Consider the following 14,713-nt stretch of genomic DNA (forward strand, 5'->3'; position numbering starts at 1 on the left):
CCTGAGTAACAATTCTCTGGCACTCAGTAACAATTCTGTCTGTCCCTGAGTATGAATTCTGTTGCCCTGAGTAACAATTCTGTGTCTGTGCGAGTAACAATTCTGTGTCTGTGCAAGTAACAATTTTGTGTCTGTGCGAGTAACAATTCTCTGGCACTCAGTAACAATTCTGTCTGTCCCTGAGTAACAATTCTCTGGCACTCAGTAACAATTCTGTCTGTCCCTGAGTAACAATTCTCTGGCACTCAGTAAGAATTCTGTCTATCCCTGAGTATGAATTCTGTGGCCCTGAGTAACAATTCTGTGTCTGTGCGAGTAACAATTCTGTGTCTGTGCAAGTAACAATTTTGTGTCTGTGCGAGTAACAATTCTCTGGCACTCAGTAACAATTCTGTCTGTCCCTGAGTAACAATTCTCTGGCACTCAGTAACAATTCTGTCTGTCCCTGAGTAACAATTCTCTGGCACTCAGTAACAATTCTGTCTGTCCCTGAGTATGAATTCTGTGGCCCTGAGTAACAATTCTGTGTCTGTGCGAGTAACAATTCTGTGTCTGTGCAAGTAACAATTTTGTGTCTGTGCGAGTAACAATTCTCTGGCACTCAGTAACAATTCTGTCTGTCCCTGAGTAACAATTCTCTGGCACTCAGTAACAATTCTGTCTGTCCCTGAGTAACAATTCTCTGGCACTCAGTAACAATTCTGTCTGTCCCTGAGTATGAATTCTGTGGCCCTGAGTAACAATTCTGTGTCTGTGCGAGTAACAATTCTGTGTCTGTGCAAGTAACAATTTTGTGTCTGTGCGAGTAACAATTCTCTGGCACTCAGTAACAATTCTGTCTGTCCCTGAGTAACAATTCTCTGGCACTCAGTAACAATTCTGTCTGTCCCTGAGTAACAATTCTCTGGCACTCAGTAACAATTCTGTCTGTCCCTGAGTAACAATTCTCTGGCACTCAGTAACAATTCTGTCTGTCCCTGAGTAACAATTCTCTGGCACTCAGTAACAATTCTGTCTGTCCCTGAGTAACAATTCTCTGGCACTCAGTAACAATTCTGTCTGTCCCTGAGTAACAATTCTCTGGCACTCAGTAACAATTCTGTCTGTCCCTGAGTAACAATTCTCTGGCACTCAGTAACAATTCTGTCTGTCCCTGAGTAACAATTCTGTCTGTCCCTGAGAATGAATTCTGTGGCCCTAAGAATTCTCTGGCACTCAGTAACAATTCTGTCTGTCCCTGAGTAACAATTCTCTGGCACTCAGTAACAATTCTGTCTGTCCCTGAGTAAAAATTCTGTGGCCCTAATAACGTTTCTGTGGCCCTAAGTAACAATTCTCTGGCACTGAGTAACAATTCTGTCTGTCCCTGAGTATGAATTCTGTGGCCCTAACTAGCGTTTCTTTGTCCCTAAATAACGATTCTGTGGCCCTCATTAACAAGTCTGTGTCCCTGAGTAATGGTTCTCTGTCCCTAAGTAACTTCTCTCTGTCCCCAATTCTCGTTTCTGTGGCCCTAACTCTGTCCCTGTCCCTAGTACAGAGCGGTCTGCCTCTGTTCAATGACTGCAGGCAAATGAAGATTTCCAAAATGGCCGCTATATATACCTCGACCATTACACAGTGCTGGCTGGCTGGCTGCTGATTGGCTGATGCGATCACATGTCGTTGAGGAATGCATTATGGGGCAGCGCGCCTTGTCTGCGCGCCTTCCCCGACATCCCCGCTCCGTCGCCGCACATGTCAGCCGCCATTTTCGGAAAAATTTCGATTCGCGCGTCCGAATTAGGCTGTTTTTCGGATTCGGCACGAATCGAAATTTTTCCGATATTCGACTCGAATTCCACTTCGGATACTTCGATTCGCTCATCTCTAGTTATGATGATATGAAGGCCTCGAGATGATGAAATTTAATGGTTAGGACAACTTGAATTTCACCACATCTTGAAAGAGATAACATCTGCTACAAACACTCGCTCTCTAATTCTGCATGGAAAGAAGAGTGCAATTCAAGCAAACAGATATCTTGCTAACTGCAAGACGCTCGCTATCCGCATGGAAAGAAAAGTGCAATTCAAGCAAAGAGAGATATCTTGCTAACTGCAAGACGCTGGCTATCTGCGTGTCCTTGTATTAGGATACTACTTTTGCACTTTTAACATGTGTCTTTGTATTTTTCTTCCAATGCTTTGTACATGAGGAAGGTAGCAAGAAAAAGGTGAAAAGGGTGAGGCTTGTTGTAGAGCATTTTCTCCATCATGTGACGTTCAACAGATTACTTTTGTTCCTATAGCTCCAGGCGGAAGAGCGACATGAAGCCAAAACGTTGACACGTAGGCCTCCGCAGAGATAGCAGCACATTAGACTACATATGAGCATCACGGGATCTTGCTAAAGCACTCCTCAACAGGTCAGGATGGCCGAGCGGTCTAAGGCGCTGCGTTCAGGTCGCAGTCTCCACTGGAGGCGTGGGTTCGAATCCCACTTCTGACAGCAGTTTCAGCTTTTCACAGCTTGCTCTTTAGGTTCTCTTGCTCCTTTAGCGCTCTAGCTCTAGTGCAAAAAAAATGCTGTCCAACATTAGAAAAATAGGGCTCCATAGCTCAGGGGTTAGAGCACTGGTCTTGTAAACCAGAGGTCGCGAGTTCAAATCTCGCTGGGGCCTTTCTGCCATTTTCGGGAACCGTAGCTCGCAAATTGGCATAATTAGATTTTTCCCCAAAAGGCCCAAGGTAACGTAAGGTTATGACTATATGAAGGCCTCGAGATAATGAAATTTAATGGTTAGGACAACTTGAATTTCACCACATCTTGAAAGAGATAACATCTGCTACAAAGACTTGCTCTCTAATTCTGCATGGAAAGAAAAGTGCAATTCAAGCAAACAGATATATTGCTAACTGCAAGACGCTCGCTATCCGCATGGAAAGAAAAGTGCAATTCAAGCAAAGAGAGATATCTTGCTAACTGCAAGACGCTGGCTATCTGCGTATCCTTGTATTAAGATACTACTTTTGCACTTTTAACATGTGTCTTTGTATTTTTCTTCCAATGCTTTGTACATGAGAAAGGTAGCAAGAAAAAGGTGAAAAGGGTGAGGCTTGTTGTAGAGCATTTTCTCCATCATATGACGTTCAACAGATTTCTTTTGTTCCTTGGGCTCCAGGCGGAAGAGCGACATGAAGCCAAAACGTTGAGACGTAGGCCTCCGCAGAGATAGCAGCACATTAGACTACATATGAGCATCACGGGATCTTGCTAAAGAGCTCCTCAACAGGTCAGGATGGCCGAGCAGTCTAAGGCGCTGCGTTCAGGTCGCAGTCTCCACTGGAGGCGTGGGTTCGAATCCCACTTCTGAAAGCAGTTTCAGCTTTTCACAGCTTGCTCTTTAGGTTCTCTTGCTCCTTTAGCGCTCTAGCTCTAGTGCTAAAAAAATGCTGTCCAAAATTAGAAAAACAGGGCTCCATAGCTCAGGGGTTAGAGCACTGGTCTTGTAAACCAGGGGTCGCGAGTTCGAATCTCGCTGGGGCCTTTCTGCCATTTTCAGGAACCGTAGCTCGCAAATTGGCATAATTAGATTTTTCCCCAAAAGGCCCAAGGTAATGGTTAGGTTATGACTATATGAAGGCCTCGAGATTATGAAATCTAAAGGTTAGGACAAGTTGAATTTCCCCACATCTTGAAAGAGATAACATCTGCTACAAAGACTCGCTCTCTAATTCTGCATGGAAAGAAGAGTGCAATTCAAGCAAACAGATATCTTGCTAACTGCAAGACGCTCGCTATCCGCATGGAAAGAAAAGTGCAATTCAAGCAAAGAGAGATATCTTGCTAACTGCAAGACGCTGGATATCTGCGTGTCCTTGTATTAAGATACTACTTTTGCACTTTTAACATGTGTCTTTGTATTTTTCTTCCAATGCTTTGTACATGAGAAAGGTAGCAAGAAAAAGGTGCAAAGGGTGAGGCTTGTTGTAGAGCATTTTCTCCATCATGTGACGTTCAACAGATTTCTTTTGTTCCTTGAGCTCCAGGCGGAAGAGTGACATGAAGCCTAAACATTGACACGTATTCCTCCGCAGAGATAGCAGCACATTAGACTACATATGAGCATCACAGGATCTTGCTAAAGCACTCCTCAACAGGTCAGGATGGCCGAGCGGTCTAAGGCGCTGCGTTCAGGTCGCAGTCTCCACTGGAGGCGTGGGTTTGAATCCCACTTCTGACAGCAGTTTCAGCTTTTCACAGCTTGCTCTTTAGGTTCTCTTGCTCCTTTAGCGCTCTAGCTCTAGTGCAAAAAAAATGCTGTCCAACATTAAAAAAACAGGGCTCCATAGCTCAGGGGTTAGAGCACTGGTCTTGTAAACCAGGGGTCACGAGTTCAAATCTCGCTGGGGCCTTTCTTCCATTTTCGGGAACCGTAGCTCGCAAATTGGCATAATTAGATTTTCCCCCAAAAGGCCCAAGGTAACGGTTAGGTTATGACTATATGAAGGCCTCGAGATTATGAAATCTAAAGGTTAGGACAACTTGAATTTCCCCACATCTTGAAAGAGATAACATCTGCTACAAAGACTCGCTCTCTAATTCTGCATGGAAAGAAGAGTGCAAATCAAGCAAACAGATATCTTGCTAACTGCAAGACGCTCGCTATCCGCATGGAAAGAAAAGTGCAATTCAAGCAAAGAGAGATATCTTGCTAACTGCAAGACGCTGGATATCTGGGTATCCTTGTATTAAGATACTACTTTTGCACTTTTAACATGTGTCTTTGTATTTTTCTTCCAATGCTTAGTACATGAGGAAGGTAGCAAGAAAAAGGTGAAAAGGGTGAGGCTTGTTGTAGAGCATTTTCTCCATCATGTGACGTTCAACAGATTTCTTTTGTTCCTTGAGCTCCAGGCGGAAGAGTGACATGAAGCCTAAACGTTGACACGTAGGCCTCCGCAGAGATAGCAGCACATTAGACTACATGTGAGCATCACAGGATCTTGCTAAAGCACTCCTCAACAGGTCAGGATGGCCGAGCAGTCTAAGGCGCTGCGTTCAGGTCGCAGTCTCCACTGGAGGCGTGGGTTCGAATCCCACTTCTGACAGCAGTTTCTGCTTTTCACAGCTTGCTCTTTAGGTTCTCTTGCTTCTTTAGCGCTCTAGCTCTAGTGCAAAAAAAATGCTGTCCAACATTAGAAAAATAGGGCTCCATAGCTCAGGGGTTAGAGCACTGGTCTTGTAAACCAGAGGTCGCGAGTTCAAATCTCGCTGGGGCCTTTCTGCCATTTTCGGGAACCGTAGCTCGCAAATTGGCATAATTAAATTTTTCCCCAAAAGGCCCAAGGTAACGTAAGGTTATGACTATATGAAGGCCTCGAGATAATGAAATTTAATGGTTAGGACAACTGGAATTTCACCACATCTTGAAAGAGATAACATCTGCTACAAAGACTTGCTCTCTAATTCTGCATGGAAAGAAAAGTGCAATTCAAGCAAACAGATATATTGCTAACTGCAAGACGCTCGCTATCCGCATGGAAAGAAAAGTGCAATTCAAGCAAAGAGAGATATCTTGCTAACTGCAAGACGCTGGCTATCTGCGTATCCTTGTATTAAGATACTACTTTTGCACTTTTAACATGTGTCTTTGTATTTTTCTTCCAATGCTTTGTACATGAGGAAGGTAGCAAGAAAAAGGTGAAAAGGGTGAGGCTTGTTGTAGAGCATTTTCTCCATCATATGACGTTCAACAGATTTCTTTTGTTCCTTGAGCTCCAGGCGGAAGAGCGACATGAAGCCAAAACGTTGAGACGTAGGCCTCCGCAGAGATAGCAGCACATTAGACTACATATGAGCATCACGGGATCTTGCTAAAGCACTCCTCAACAGGTCAGGATGGCCGAGCGGTCTAAGGCGCTGCGTTCAGGTCGCAGTCTCCACTGGAGGCGTGGGTTCGAATCCCACTTCTGACAGCAGTTTCAGCTTTTCACAGCTTGCTCTTTAGGTTCTCTTGCTCCTTTAGCGCTCTAGCTCTAGTGCAAAAAAAATGCTGTCCAACATTAGAAAAATAGGGCTCCATAGCTCAGGGGTTAGAGCACTGGTCTTGTAAACCAGAGGTCGCGAGTTCAAATCTCGCTGGGGCCTTTCTTCCATTTTCGGGAACCGTAGCTCGCAAATTGGCATAATTAGATTTTTCCCCAAAAGGCCCAAGGTAACATAAGGTTATGACTATATGAAGGCCTCGAGATAATGAAATTTAATGGTTAGGACAACTTGAATTTCACCACATCTTGAAAGAGATAACATCTGCTACAAAGACTCGCTCTCTAATTCTGCATGGAAAGAAGAGTGCAATTCAAGCAAACAGATATCTTGCTAACTGCAAGACGCTCGCTATCCGCATGGAAAGAAAAGTGCAATTCAAGCAAAGAGAGATATCTTGCTAACTGCAAGACGCTGGATATCTGCGTATCCTTGTATTAAGATACTACTTTTGCACTTTTAACATGTGTCTTTGTATTTTTCTTCCAATGCTTTGTACATGAGGAAGGTAGCAAGAAAAAGGTGAAAAGGGTGAGGCTTGTTGTAGAGCATTTTCTCCATCATGTGACGTTCAACAGATTTCTTTTGTTCCTTGAGCTCCAGGCGGAAGAGTGACATGAAGCCTAAACGTTGACACGTAGGCCTCCGCAGAGATAGCAGCACATTAGACTACATATGAGCATCACGGGATCTTGCTAAAGCACTCCTCAACAGGTCAGGATGGCCGAGCGGTCTAAGGCGCTGCGTTCAGGTCGCAGTCTCCACTGGAGGCGTGGGTTCGAATCCCACTTCTGACAGCAGTTTCAGCTTTTCACAGCTTGCTCTTTAGGTTCTCTTGCTCCTTTAGCGCTCTAGCTCTAGTGCAAAAAAAATGCTGTCCAACATTAGAAAAATAGGGCTCCATAGCTCAGGGGTTAGAGCACTGGTCTTGTAGACCAGAGGTCGCGAGTTCAAATCTCGCTGGGGCCTTTCTGCCATTTTCGGGAACCGTAGCTCGCAAATTGGCATAATTAGATTTTCCCCCAAAAGGCCCAAGGTAACGTAAGGTTATGATGATATGAAGGCCTCGAGATGATGAAATTTAATGGTTAGGACAACTTGAATTTCACCACATCTTGAAAGAGATAACATCTGCTACAAACACTCGCTCTCTAATTCTGCATGGAAAGAAGAGTGCAATTCAAGCAAACAGATATCTTGCTAACTGCAAGACGCTCGCTATCCGCATGGAAAGAAAAGTGCAATTCAAGCAAAGAGAGATATCTTGCTAACTGCAAGACGCTGGCTATCTGCGTGTCCTTGTATTAGGATACTACTTTTGCACTTTTAACATGTGTCTTTGTATTTTTCTTCCAATGCTTTGTACATGAGGAAGGTAGCAAGAAAAAGGTGAAAAGGGTGAGGCTTGTTGTAGAGCATTTTCTCCATCATGTGACGTTCAACAGATTACTTTTGTTCCTATAGCTCCAGGCGGAAGAGCGACATGAAGCCAAAACGTTGACACGTAGGCCTCCGCAGAGATAGCAGCACATTAGACTACATATGAGCATCACGGGATCTTGCTAAAGCACTCCTCAACAGGTCAGGATGGCCGAGCGGTCTAAGGCGCTGCGTTCAGGTCGCAGTCTCCACTGGAGGCGTGGGTTCGAATCCCACTTCTGACAGCAGTTTCAGCTTTTCACAGCTTGCTCTTTAGGTTCTCTTGCTCCTTTAGCACTCTAGCTCTAGTGCAAAAAAAATGCTGTCCAACATTAGAAAAATAGGGCTCCATAGCTCAGGGGTTAGAGCACTGGTCTTGTAAACCAGAGGTCGCGAGTTCAAATCTCGCTGGGGCCTTTCTGCCATTTTCGGGAACCGTAGCTCGCAAATTGGCATAATTAGATTTTTCCCCAAAAGGCCCAAGGTAACGTAAGGTTATGACTATATGAAGGCCTCGAGATAATGAAATTTAATGGTTAGGACAACTTGAATTTCACCACATCTTGAAAGAGATAACATCTGCTACAAAGACTTGCTCTCTAATTCTGCATGGAAAGAAAAGTGCAATTCAAGCAAACAGATATATTGCTAACTGCAAGACGCTCGCTATCCGCATGGAAAGAAAAGTGCAATTCAAGCAAAGAGAGATATCTTGCTAACTGCAAGACGCTGGCTATCTGCGTATCCTTGTATTAAGATACTACTTTTGCACTTTTAACATGTGTCTTTGTATTTTTCTTCCAATGCTTTGTACATGAGAAAGGTAGCAAGAAAAAGGTGAAAAGGGTGAGGCTTGTTGTAGAGCATTTTCTCCATCATATGACGTTCAACAGATTTCTTTTGTTCCTTGGGCTCCAGGCGGAAGAGCGACATGAAGCCAAAACGTTGAGACGTAGGCCTCCGCAGAGATAGCAGCACATTAGACTACATATGAGCATCACGGGATCTTGCTAAAGAGCTCCTCAACAGGTCAGGATGGCCGAGCAGTCTAAGGCGCTGCGTTCAGGTCGCAGTCTCCACTGGAGGCGTGGGTTCGAATCCCACTTCTGAAAGCAGTTTCAGCGTTTCACAGCTTGCTCTTTAGGTTCTCTTGCTCCTTTAGCGCTCTAGCTCTAGTGCAAAAAAAATGCTGTCCAAAATTAGAAAAACAGGGCTCCATAGCTCAGGGGTTAGAGCACTGGTCTTGTAAACCAGGGGTCGCGAGTTCGAATCTCGCTGGGGCCTTTCTGCCGTTTTCAGGAACCGTAGCTCGCAAATTGGCATAATTAGATTTTTCCCCAAACGGCCCAAGGTAATGTTTAGGTTATGACTATATGAAGGCCTCGAGATTATGAAATCTAAAGGTTAGGACAAGTTGAATTTCCCCACATCTTGAAAGAGATAACATCTGCTACAAAGACTCGCTCTCTAATTCTGCATGGAAAGAAGAGTGCAATTCAAGCAAACAGATATCTTGCTAACTGCAAGACGCTCGCTATCCGCATGGAAAGAAAAGTGCAATTCAAGCAAAGAGAGATATCTTGCTAACTGCAAGACGCTGGATATCTGCGTGTCCTTGTATTAAGATACTACTTTTGCACTTTTAACATGTGTCTTTGTATTTTTCTTCCAATGCTTTGTACATGAGAAAGGTAGCAAGAAAAAGGTGCAAAGGGTGAGGCTTGTTGTAGAGCATTTTCTCCATCATGTGACGTTCAACAGATTTCTTTTGTTCCTTGAGCTCCAGGCGGAAGAGTGACATGAAGCCTAAACATTGACACGTATTCCTCCGCAGAGATAGCAGCACATTAGACTACATATGAGCATCACAGGATCTTGCTAAAGCACTCCTCAACAGGTCAGGATGGCCGAGCGGTCTAAGGCGCTGCGTTCAGGTCGCAGTCTCCACTGGAGGCGTGGGTTTGAATCCCACTTCTGACAGCAGTTTCAGCTTTTCACAGCTTGCTCTTTAGGTTCTCTTGCTCCTTTAGCGCTCTAGCTCTAGTGCAAAAAAAATGCTGTCCAACATTAAAAAAACAGGGCTCCATAGCTCAGGGGTTAGAGCACTGGTCTTGTAAACCAGGGGTCACGAGTTCAAATCTCGCTGGGGCCTTTCTTCCATTTTCGGGAACCGTAGCTCGCAAATTGGCATAATTAGATTTTCCCCCAAAAGGCCCAAGGTAACGGTTAGGTTATGACTATATGAAGGCCTCGAGATTATGAAATCTAAAGGTTAGGACAACTTGAATTTCCCCACATCTTGAAAGAGATAACATCTGCTACAAAGACTCGCTCTCTAATTCTGCATGGAAAGAAGAGTGCAAATCAAGCAAACAGATATCTTGCTAACTGCAAGACGCTCGCTATCCGCATGGAAAGAAAAGTGCAATTCAAGCAAAGAGAGATATCTTGCTAACTGCAAGACGCTGGATATCTGGGTATCCTTGTATTAAGATACTACTTTTGCACTTTTAACATGTGTCTTTGTATTTTTCTTCCAATGCTTTGTACATGAGGAAGGTAGCAAGAAAAAGGTGAAAAGGGTGAGGCTTGTTGTAGAGCATTTTCTCCATCATGTGACGTTCAACAGATTTCTTTTGTTCCTTGAGCTCCAGGCGGAAGAGTGACATGAAGCCTAAACGTTGACACGTAGGCCTCCGCAGAGATAGCAGCACATTAGACTACATATGAGCATCACGGGATCTTGCTAAAGCACTCCTCAACAGGTCAGGATGGCCGAGCGGTCTAAGGCGCTGCGTTCAGGTCGCAGTCTCCACTGGAGGCGTGGGTTCGAATCCCACTTCTGACAGCAGTTTCTGCTTTTCACAGCTTGCTCTTTAGGTTCTCTTGCTTCTTTAGCGCTCTAGCTCTAGTGCAAAAAAAATGCTGTCCAACATTAGAAAAATAGGGCTCCATAGCTCAGGGGTTAGAGCACTGGTCTTGTAAACCAGAGGTCGCGAGTTCAAATCTCGCTGGGGCCTTTCTGCCATTTTCGGGAACCGTAGCTCGCAAATTGGCATAATTAGATTTTTCCCCAAAAGGCCCAAGGTAACGTAAGGTTATGACTATATGAAGGCCTCGAGATAATGAAATTTAATGGTTAGGACAACTGGAATTTCACCACATCTTGAAAGAGATAACATCTGCTACAAAGACTTGCTCTCTAATTCTGCATGGAAAGAAAAGTGCAATTCAAGCAAACAGATATATTGCTAACTGCAAGACGCTCGCTATCCGCATGGAAAGAAAAGTGCAATTCAAGCAAAGAGAGATATCTTGCTAACTGCAAGACGCTGGCTATCTGCGTATCCTTGTATTAAGATACTACTTTTGCACTTTTAACATGTGTCTTTGTATTTTTCTTCCAATGCTTTGTACATGAGGAAGGTAGCAAGAAAAAGGTGAAAAGGGTGAGGCTTGTTGTAGAGCATTTTCTCCATCATATGACGTTCAACAGATTTCTTTTGTTCCTTGAGCTCCAGGCGGAAGAGCGACATGAAGCCAAAACGTTGAGACGTAGGCCTCCGCAGAGATAGCAGCACATTAGACTACATATGAGCATCACGGGATCTTGCTAAAGCACTCCTCAACAGGTCAGGATGGCCGAGCGGTCTAAGGCGCTGCGTTCAGGTCGCAGTCTCCACTGGAGGCGTGGGTTCGAATCCCACTTCTGACAGCAGTTTCAGCTTTTCACAGCTTGCTCTTTAGGTTCTCTTGCTCCTTTAGCGCTCTAGCTCTAGTGCAAAAAAAATGCTGTCCAACATTAGAAAAATAGGGCTCCATAGCTCAGGGGTTAGAGCACTGGTCTTGTAAACCAGAGGTCGCGAGTTCAAATCTCGCTGGGGCCTTTCTTCCATTTTCGGGAACCGTAGCTCGCAAATTGGCATAATTAGATTTTTCCCCAAAAGGCCCAAGGTAACGTAAGGTTATGACTATATGAAGGCCTCGAGATAATGAAATTTAATGGTTAGGACAACTTGAATTTCACCACATCTTGAAAGAGATAACATCTGCTACAAAGACTCGCTCTCTAATTCTGCATGGAAAGAAGAGTGCAATTCAAGCAAACAGATATCTTGCTAACTGCAAGACGCTCGCTATCCGCATGGAAAGAAAAGTGCAATTCAAGCAAAGAGAGATATCTTGCTAACTGCAAGACGCTGGATATCTGCGTATCCTTGTATTAAGATACTACTTTTGCACTTTTAACATGTGTCTTTGTATTTTTCTTCCAATGCTTTGTACATGAGGAAGGTAGCAAGAAAAAGGTGAAAAGGGTGAGGCTTGTTGTAGAGCATTTTCTCCATCATGTGACGTTCAACAGATTTCTTTTGTTCCTTGAGCTCCAGGCGGAAGAGTGACATGAAGCCTAAACGTTGACACGTAGGCCTCCGCAGAGATAGCAGCACATTAGACTACATATGAGCATCACGGGATCTTGCTAAAGCACTCCTCAACAGGTCAGGATGGCCGAGCGGTCTAAGGCGCTGCGTTCAGGTCGCAGTCTCCACTGGAGGCGTGGGTTCGAATCCCACTTCTGACAGCAGTTTCAGCTTTTCACAGCTTGCTCTTTAGGTTCTCTTGCTCCTTTAGCGCTCTAGCTCTAGTGCAAAAAAAATGCTGTCCAACATTAGAAAAATAGGGCTCCATAGCTCAGGGGTTAGAGCACTGGTCTTGTAGACCAGAGGTCGCGAGTTCAAATCTCGCTGGGGCCTTTCTGCCATTTTCGGGAACCGTAGCTCGCAAATTGGCATAATTAGATTTTCCCCCAAAAGGCCCAAGGTAACGTAAGGTTATGATGATATGAAGGCCTCGAGATGATGAAATTTAATGGTTAGGACAACTTGAATTTCACCACATCTTGAAAGAGATAACATCTGCTACAAACACTCGCTCTCTAATTCTGCATGGAAAGAAGAGTGCAATTCAAGCAAACAGATATCTTGCTAACTGCAAGACGCTCGCTATCCGCATGGAAAGAAAAGTGCAATTCAAGCAAAGAGAGATATCTTGCTAACTGCAAGACGCTGGCTATCTGCGTGTCCTTGTATTAGGATACTACTTTTGCACTTTTAACATGTGTCTTTGTATTTTTCTTCCAATGCTTTGTACATGAGGAAGGTAGCAAGAAAAAGGTGAAAAGGGTGAGGCTTGTTGTAGAGCATTTTCTCCATCATGTGACGTTCAACAGATTACTTTTGTTCCTATAGCTCCAGGCGGAAGAGCGACATGAAGCCAAAACGTTGACACGTAGGCCTCCGCAGAGATAGCAGCACATTAGACTACATATGAGCATCACGGGATCTTGCTAAAGCACTCCTCAACAGGTCAGGATGGCCGAGCGGTCTAAGGCGCTGCGTTCAGGTCGCAGTCTCCACTGGAGGCGTGGGTTCGAATCCCACTTCTGACAGCAGTTTCAGCTTTTCACAGCTTGCTCTTTAGGTTCTCTTGCTCCTTTAGCACTCTAGCTCTAGTGCAAAAAAAATGCTGTCCAACATTAGAAAAATAGGGCTCCATAGCTCAGGGGTTAGAGCACTGGTCTTGTAAACCAGAGGTCGCGAGTTCAAATCTCGCTGGGGCCTTTCTGCCATTTTCGGGAACCGTAGCTCGCAAATTGGCATAATTAGATTTTTCCCCAAAAGGCCCAAGGTAACGTAAGGTTATGACTATATGAAGGCCTCGAGATAATGAAATTTAATGGTTAGGACAACTTGAATTTCACCACATCTTGAAAGAGATAACATCTGCTACAAAGACTTGCTCTCTAATTCTGCATGGAAAGAAAAGTGCAATTCAAGCAAACAGATATATTGCTAACTGCAAGACGCTCGCTATCCGCATGGAAAGAAAAGTGCAATTCAAGCAAAGAGAGATATCTTGCTAACTGCAAGACGCTGGCTATCTGCGTATCCTTGTATTAAGATACTACTTTTGCACTTTTAACATGTGTCTTTGTATTTTTCTTCCAATGCTTTGTACATGAGAAAGGTAGCAAGAAAAAGGTGAAAAGGGTGAGGCTTGTTGTAGAGCATTTTCTCCATCATATGACGTTCAACAGATTTCTTTTGTTCCTTGGGCTCCAGGCGGAAGAGCGACATGAAGCCAAAACGTTGAGACGTAGGCCTCCGCAGAGATAGCAGCACATTAGACTACATATGAGCATCACGGGATCTTGCTAAAGAGCTCCTCAACAGGTCAGGATGGCCGAGCAGTCTAAGGCGCTGCGTTCAGGTCGCAGTCTCCACTGGAGGCGTGGGTTCGAATCCCACTTCTGAAAGCAGTTTCAGCGTTTCACAGCTTGCTCTTTAGGTTCTCTTGCTCCTTTAGCGCTCTAGCTCTAGTGCAAAAAAAATGCTGTCCAAAATTAGAAAAACAGGGCTCCATAGCTCAGGGGTTAGAGCACTGGTCTTGTAAACCAGGGGTCGCGAGTTCGAATCTCGCTGGGGCCTTTCTGCCGTTTTCAGGAACCGTAGCTCGCAAATTGGCATAATTAGATTTTTCCCCAAACGGCCCAAGGTAATGTTTAGGTTATGACTATATGAAGGCCTCGAGATTATGAAATCTAAAGGTTAGGACAAGTTGAATTTCCCCACATCTTGAAAGAGATAACATCTGCTACAAAGACTCGCTCTCTAATTCTGCATGGAAAGAAGAGTGCAATTCAAGCAAACAGATATCTTGCTAACTGCAAGACGCTCGCTATCCGCATGGAAAGAAAAGTGCAATTCAAGCAAAGAGAGATATCTTGCTAACTGCAAGACGCTGGATATCTGCGTGTCCTTGTATTAAGATACTACTTTTGCACTTTTAACATGTGTCTTTGTATTTTTCTTCCAATGCTTTGTACATGAGAAAGGTAGCAAGAAAAAGGTGCAAAGGGTGAGGCTTGTTGTAGAGCATTTTCTCCATCATGTGACGTTCAACAGATTTCTTTTGTTCCTTGAGCTCCAGGCGGAAGAGTGACATGAAGCCTAAACATTGACACGTATTCCTCCGCAGAGATAGCAGCACATTAGACTACATATGAGCATCACAGGATCTTGCTAAAGCACTCCTCAACAGGTCAGGATGGCCGAGCGGTCTAAGGCGCTGCGTTCAGGTCGCAGTCTCCACTGGAGGCGTGGGTTTGAATCCCACTTCTGACAGCAGTTTCAGCTTTTCACAGCTTGCTCTTTAGGTTCTCTTGCTCCTTTAGCGCTCTAGCTCTAGTGCAAAAAAAATGCTG

At 44.4% G+C, this 14,713-nt stretch overlaps 29 non-coding genes across 29 annotated transcripts; all 29 read left to right on the plus strand.

Annotated features, from left to right (window-relative positions):
* The first annotated feature begins 2,407 nt into the window (after positions 1–2,407).
* On the plus strand, positions 2,408–2,490 carry TRNAL-CAG (transfer RNA leucine (anticodon CAG)). The gene has a single exon. It is a non-coding gene; the product is annotated as a tRNA-Leu (tRNA).
* A 99-nt stretch (positions 2,491–2,589) lies between these two features.
* TRNAT-UGU (transfer RNA threonine (anticodon UGU)) lies at positions 2,590–2,662 on the plus strand. The gene has a single exon. It is a non-coding gene; the product is annotated as a tRNA-Thr (tRNA).
* A 612-nt stretch (positions 2,663–3,274) lies between these two features.
* On the plus strand, positions 3,275–3,357 carry TRNAL-CAG (transfer RNA leucine (anticodon CAG)). Its single transcript has one exon. It is a non-coding gene; the product is annotated as a tRNA-Leu (tRNA).
* A 99-nt stretch (positions 3,358–3,456) lies between these two features.
* TRNAT-UGU (transfer RNA threonine (anticodon UGU)) lies at positions 3,457–3,529 on the plus strand. Its single transcript has one exon. It is a non-coding gene; the product is annotated as a tRNA-Thr (tRNA).
* A 613-nt stretch (positions 3,530–4,142) lies between these two features.
* Positions 4,143–4,225, plus strand: TRNAL-CAG (transfer RNA leucine (anticodon CAG)). Its single transcript has one exon. It is a non-coding gene; the product is annotated as a tRNA-Leu (tRNA).
* A 99-nt stretch (positions 4,226–4,324) lies between these two features.
* On the plus strand, positions 4,325–4,397 carry TRNAT-UGU (transfer RNA threonine (anticodon UGU)). Its single transcript has one exon. It is a non-coding gene; the product is annotated as a tRNA-Thr (tRNA).
* Positions 4,398–5,010: 613 nt separating this feature from the next.
* Positions 5,011–5,093, plus strand: TRNAL-CAG (transfer RNA leucine (anticodon CAG)). The gene has a single exon. It is a non-coding gene; the product is annotated as a tRNA-Leu (tRNA).
* A 99-nt stretch (positions 5,094–5,192) lies between these two features.
* Positions 5,193–5,265, plus strand: TRNAT-UGU (transfer RNA threonine (anticodon UGU)). The gene has a single exon. It is a non-coding gene; the product is annotated as a tRNA-Thr (tRNA).
* A 612-nt stretch (positions 5,266–5,877) lies between these two features.
* Positions 5,878–5,960, plus strand: TRNAL-CAG (transfer RNA leucine (anticodon CAG)). The gene has a single exon. It is a non-coding gene; the product is annotated as a tRNA-Leu (tRNA).
* Positions 5,961–6,059: 99 nt separating this feature from the next.
* Positions 6,060–6,132, plus strand: TRNAT-UGU (transfer RNA threonine (anticodon UGU)). The gene has a single exon. It is a non-coding gene; the product is annotated as a tRNA-Thr (tRNA).
* A 612-nt stretch (positions 6,133–6,744) lies between these two features.
* Positions 6,745–6,827, plus strand: TRNAL-CAG (transfer RNA leucine (anticodon CAG)). Its single transcript has one exon. It is a non-coding gene; the product is annotated as a tRNA-Leu (tRNA).
* Positions 6,828–6,926: 99 nt separating this feature from the next.
* On the plus strand, positions 6,927–6,999 carry TRNAT-UGU (transfer RNA threonine (anticodon UGU)). Its single transcript has one exon. It is a non-coding gene; the product is annotated as a tRNA-Thr (tRNA).
* Positions 7,000–7,611: 612 nt separating this feature from the next.
* On the plus strand, positions 7,612–7,694 carry TRNAL-CAG (transfer RNA leucine (anticodon CAG)). Its single transcript has one exon. It is a non-coding gene; the product is annotated as a tRNA-Leu (tRNA).
* A 99-nt stretch (positions 7,695–7,793) lies between these two features.
* On the plus strand, positions 7,794–7,866 carry TRNAT-UGU (transfer RNA threonine (anticodon UGU)). Its single transcript has one exon. It is a non-coding gene; the product is annotated as a tRNA-Thr (tRNA).
* Positions 7,867–8,478: 612 nt separating this feature from the next.
* Positions 8,479–8,561, plus strand: TRNAL-CAG (transfer RNA leucine (anticodon CAG)). Its single transcript has one exon. It is a non-coding gene; the product is annotated as a tRNA-Leu (tRNA).
* A 99-nt stretch (positions 8,562–8,660) lies between these two features.
* Positions 8,661–8,733, plus strand: TRNAT-UGU (transfer RNA threonine (anticodon UGU)). Its single transcript has one exon. It is a non-coding gene; the product is annotated as a tRNA-Thr (tRNA).
* A 613-nt stretch (positions 8,734–9,346) lies between these two features.
* On the plus strand, positions 9,347–9,429 carry TRNAL-CAG (transfer RNA leucine (anticodon CAG)). Its single transcript has one exon. It is a non-coding gene; the product is annotated as a tRNA-Leu (tRNA).
* Positions 9,430–9,528: 99 nt separating this feature from the next.
* TRNAT-UGU (transfer RNA threonine (anticodon UGU)) lies at positions 9,529–9,601 on the plus strand. Its single transcript has one exon. It is a non-coding gene; the product is annotated as a tRNA-Thr (tRNA).
* A 613-nt stretch (positions 9,602–10,214) lies between these two features.
* Positions 10,215–10,297, plus strand: TRNAL-CAG (transfer RNA leucine (anticodon CAG)). Its single transcript has one exon. It is a non-coding gene; the product is annotated as a tRNA-Leu (tRNA).
* A 99-nt stretch (positions 10,298–10,396) lies between these two features.
* Positions 10,397–10,469, plus strand: TRNAT-UGU (transfer RNA threonine (anticodon UGU)). Its single transcript has one exon. It is a non-coding gene; the product is annotated as a tRNA-Thr (tRNA).
* Positions 10,470–11,081: 612 nt separating this feature from the next.
* Positions 11,082–11,164, plus strand: TRNAL-CAG (transfer RNA leucine (anticodon CAG)). The gene has a single exon. It is a non-coding gene; the product is annotated as a tRNA-Leu (tRNA).
* A 99-nt stretch (positions 11,165–11,263) lies between these two features.
* On the plus strand, positions 11,264–11,336 carry TRNAT-UGU (transfer RNA threonine (anticodon UGU)). The gene has a single exon. It is a non-coding gene; the product is annotated as a tRNA-Thr (tRNA).
* A 612-nt stretch (positions 11,337–11,948) lies between these two features.
* Positions 11,949–12,031, plus strand: TRNAL-CAG (transfer RNA leucine (anticodon CAG)). Its single transcript has one exon. It is a non-coding gene; the product is annotated as a tRNA-Leu (tRNA).
* A 99-nt stretch (positions 12,032–12,130) lies between these two features.
* TRNAT-UGU (transfer RNA threonine (anticodon UGU)) lies at positions 12,131–12,203 on the plus strand. The gene has a single exon. It is a non-coding gene; the product is annotated as a tRNA-Thr (tRNA).
* Positions 12,204–12,815: 612 nt separating this feature from the next.
* Positions 12,816–12,898, plus strand: TRNAL-CAG (transfer RNA leucine (anticodon CAG)). The gene has a single exon. It is a non-coding gene; the product is annotated as a tRNA-Leu (tRNA).
* Positions 12,899–12,997: 99 nt separating this feature from the next.
* TRNAT-UGU (transfer RNA threonine (anticodon UGU)) lies at positions 12,998–13,070 on the plus strand. The gene has a single exon. It is a non-coding gene; the product is annotated as a tRNA-Thr (tRNA).
* A 612-nt stretch (positions 13,071–13,682) lies between these two features.
* TRNAL-CAG (transfer RNA leucine (anticodon CAG)) lies at positions 13,683–13,765 on the plus strand. Its single transcript has one exon. It is a non-coding gene; the product is annotated as a tRNA-Leu (tRNA).
* Positions 13,766–13,864: 99 nt separating this feature from the next.
* On the plus strand, positions 13,865–13,937 carry TRNAT-UGU (transfer RNA threonine (anticodon UGU)). Its single transcript has one exon. It is a non-coding gene; the product is annotated as a tRNA-Thr (tRNA).
* A 613-nt stretch (positions 13,938–14,550) lies between these two features.
* Positions 14,551–14,633, plus strand: TRNAL-CAG (transfer RNA leucine (anticodon CAG)). Its single transcript has one exon. It is a non-coding gene; the product is annotated as a tRNA-Leu (tRNA).
* Positions 14,634–14,713: the final 80 nt, after the last annotated feature.

The sequence above is a fragment of the Staurois parvus genome, unplaced genomic scaffold (genome assembly GCF_062004578.1).
Source record: "Staurois parvus isolate SC_StPar_1 unplaced genomic scaffold, SC_StPar_1.0 ptg000151l, whole genome shotgun sequence".
Lineage (NCBI taxonomy): Eukaryota > Metazoa > Chordata > Amphibia > Anura > Ranidae > Staurois > Staurois parvus.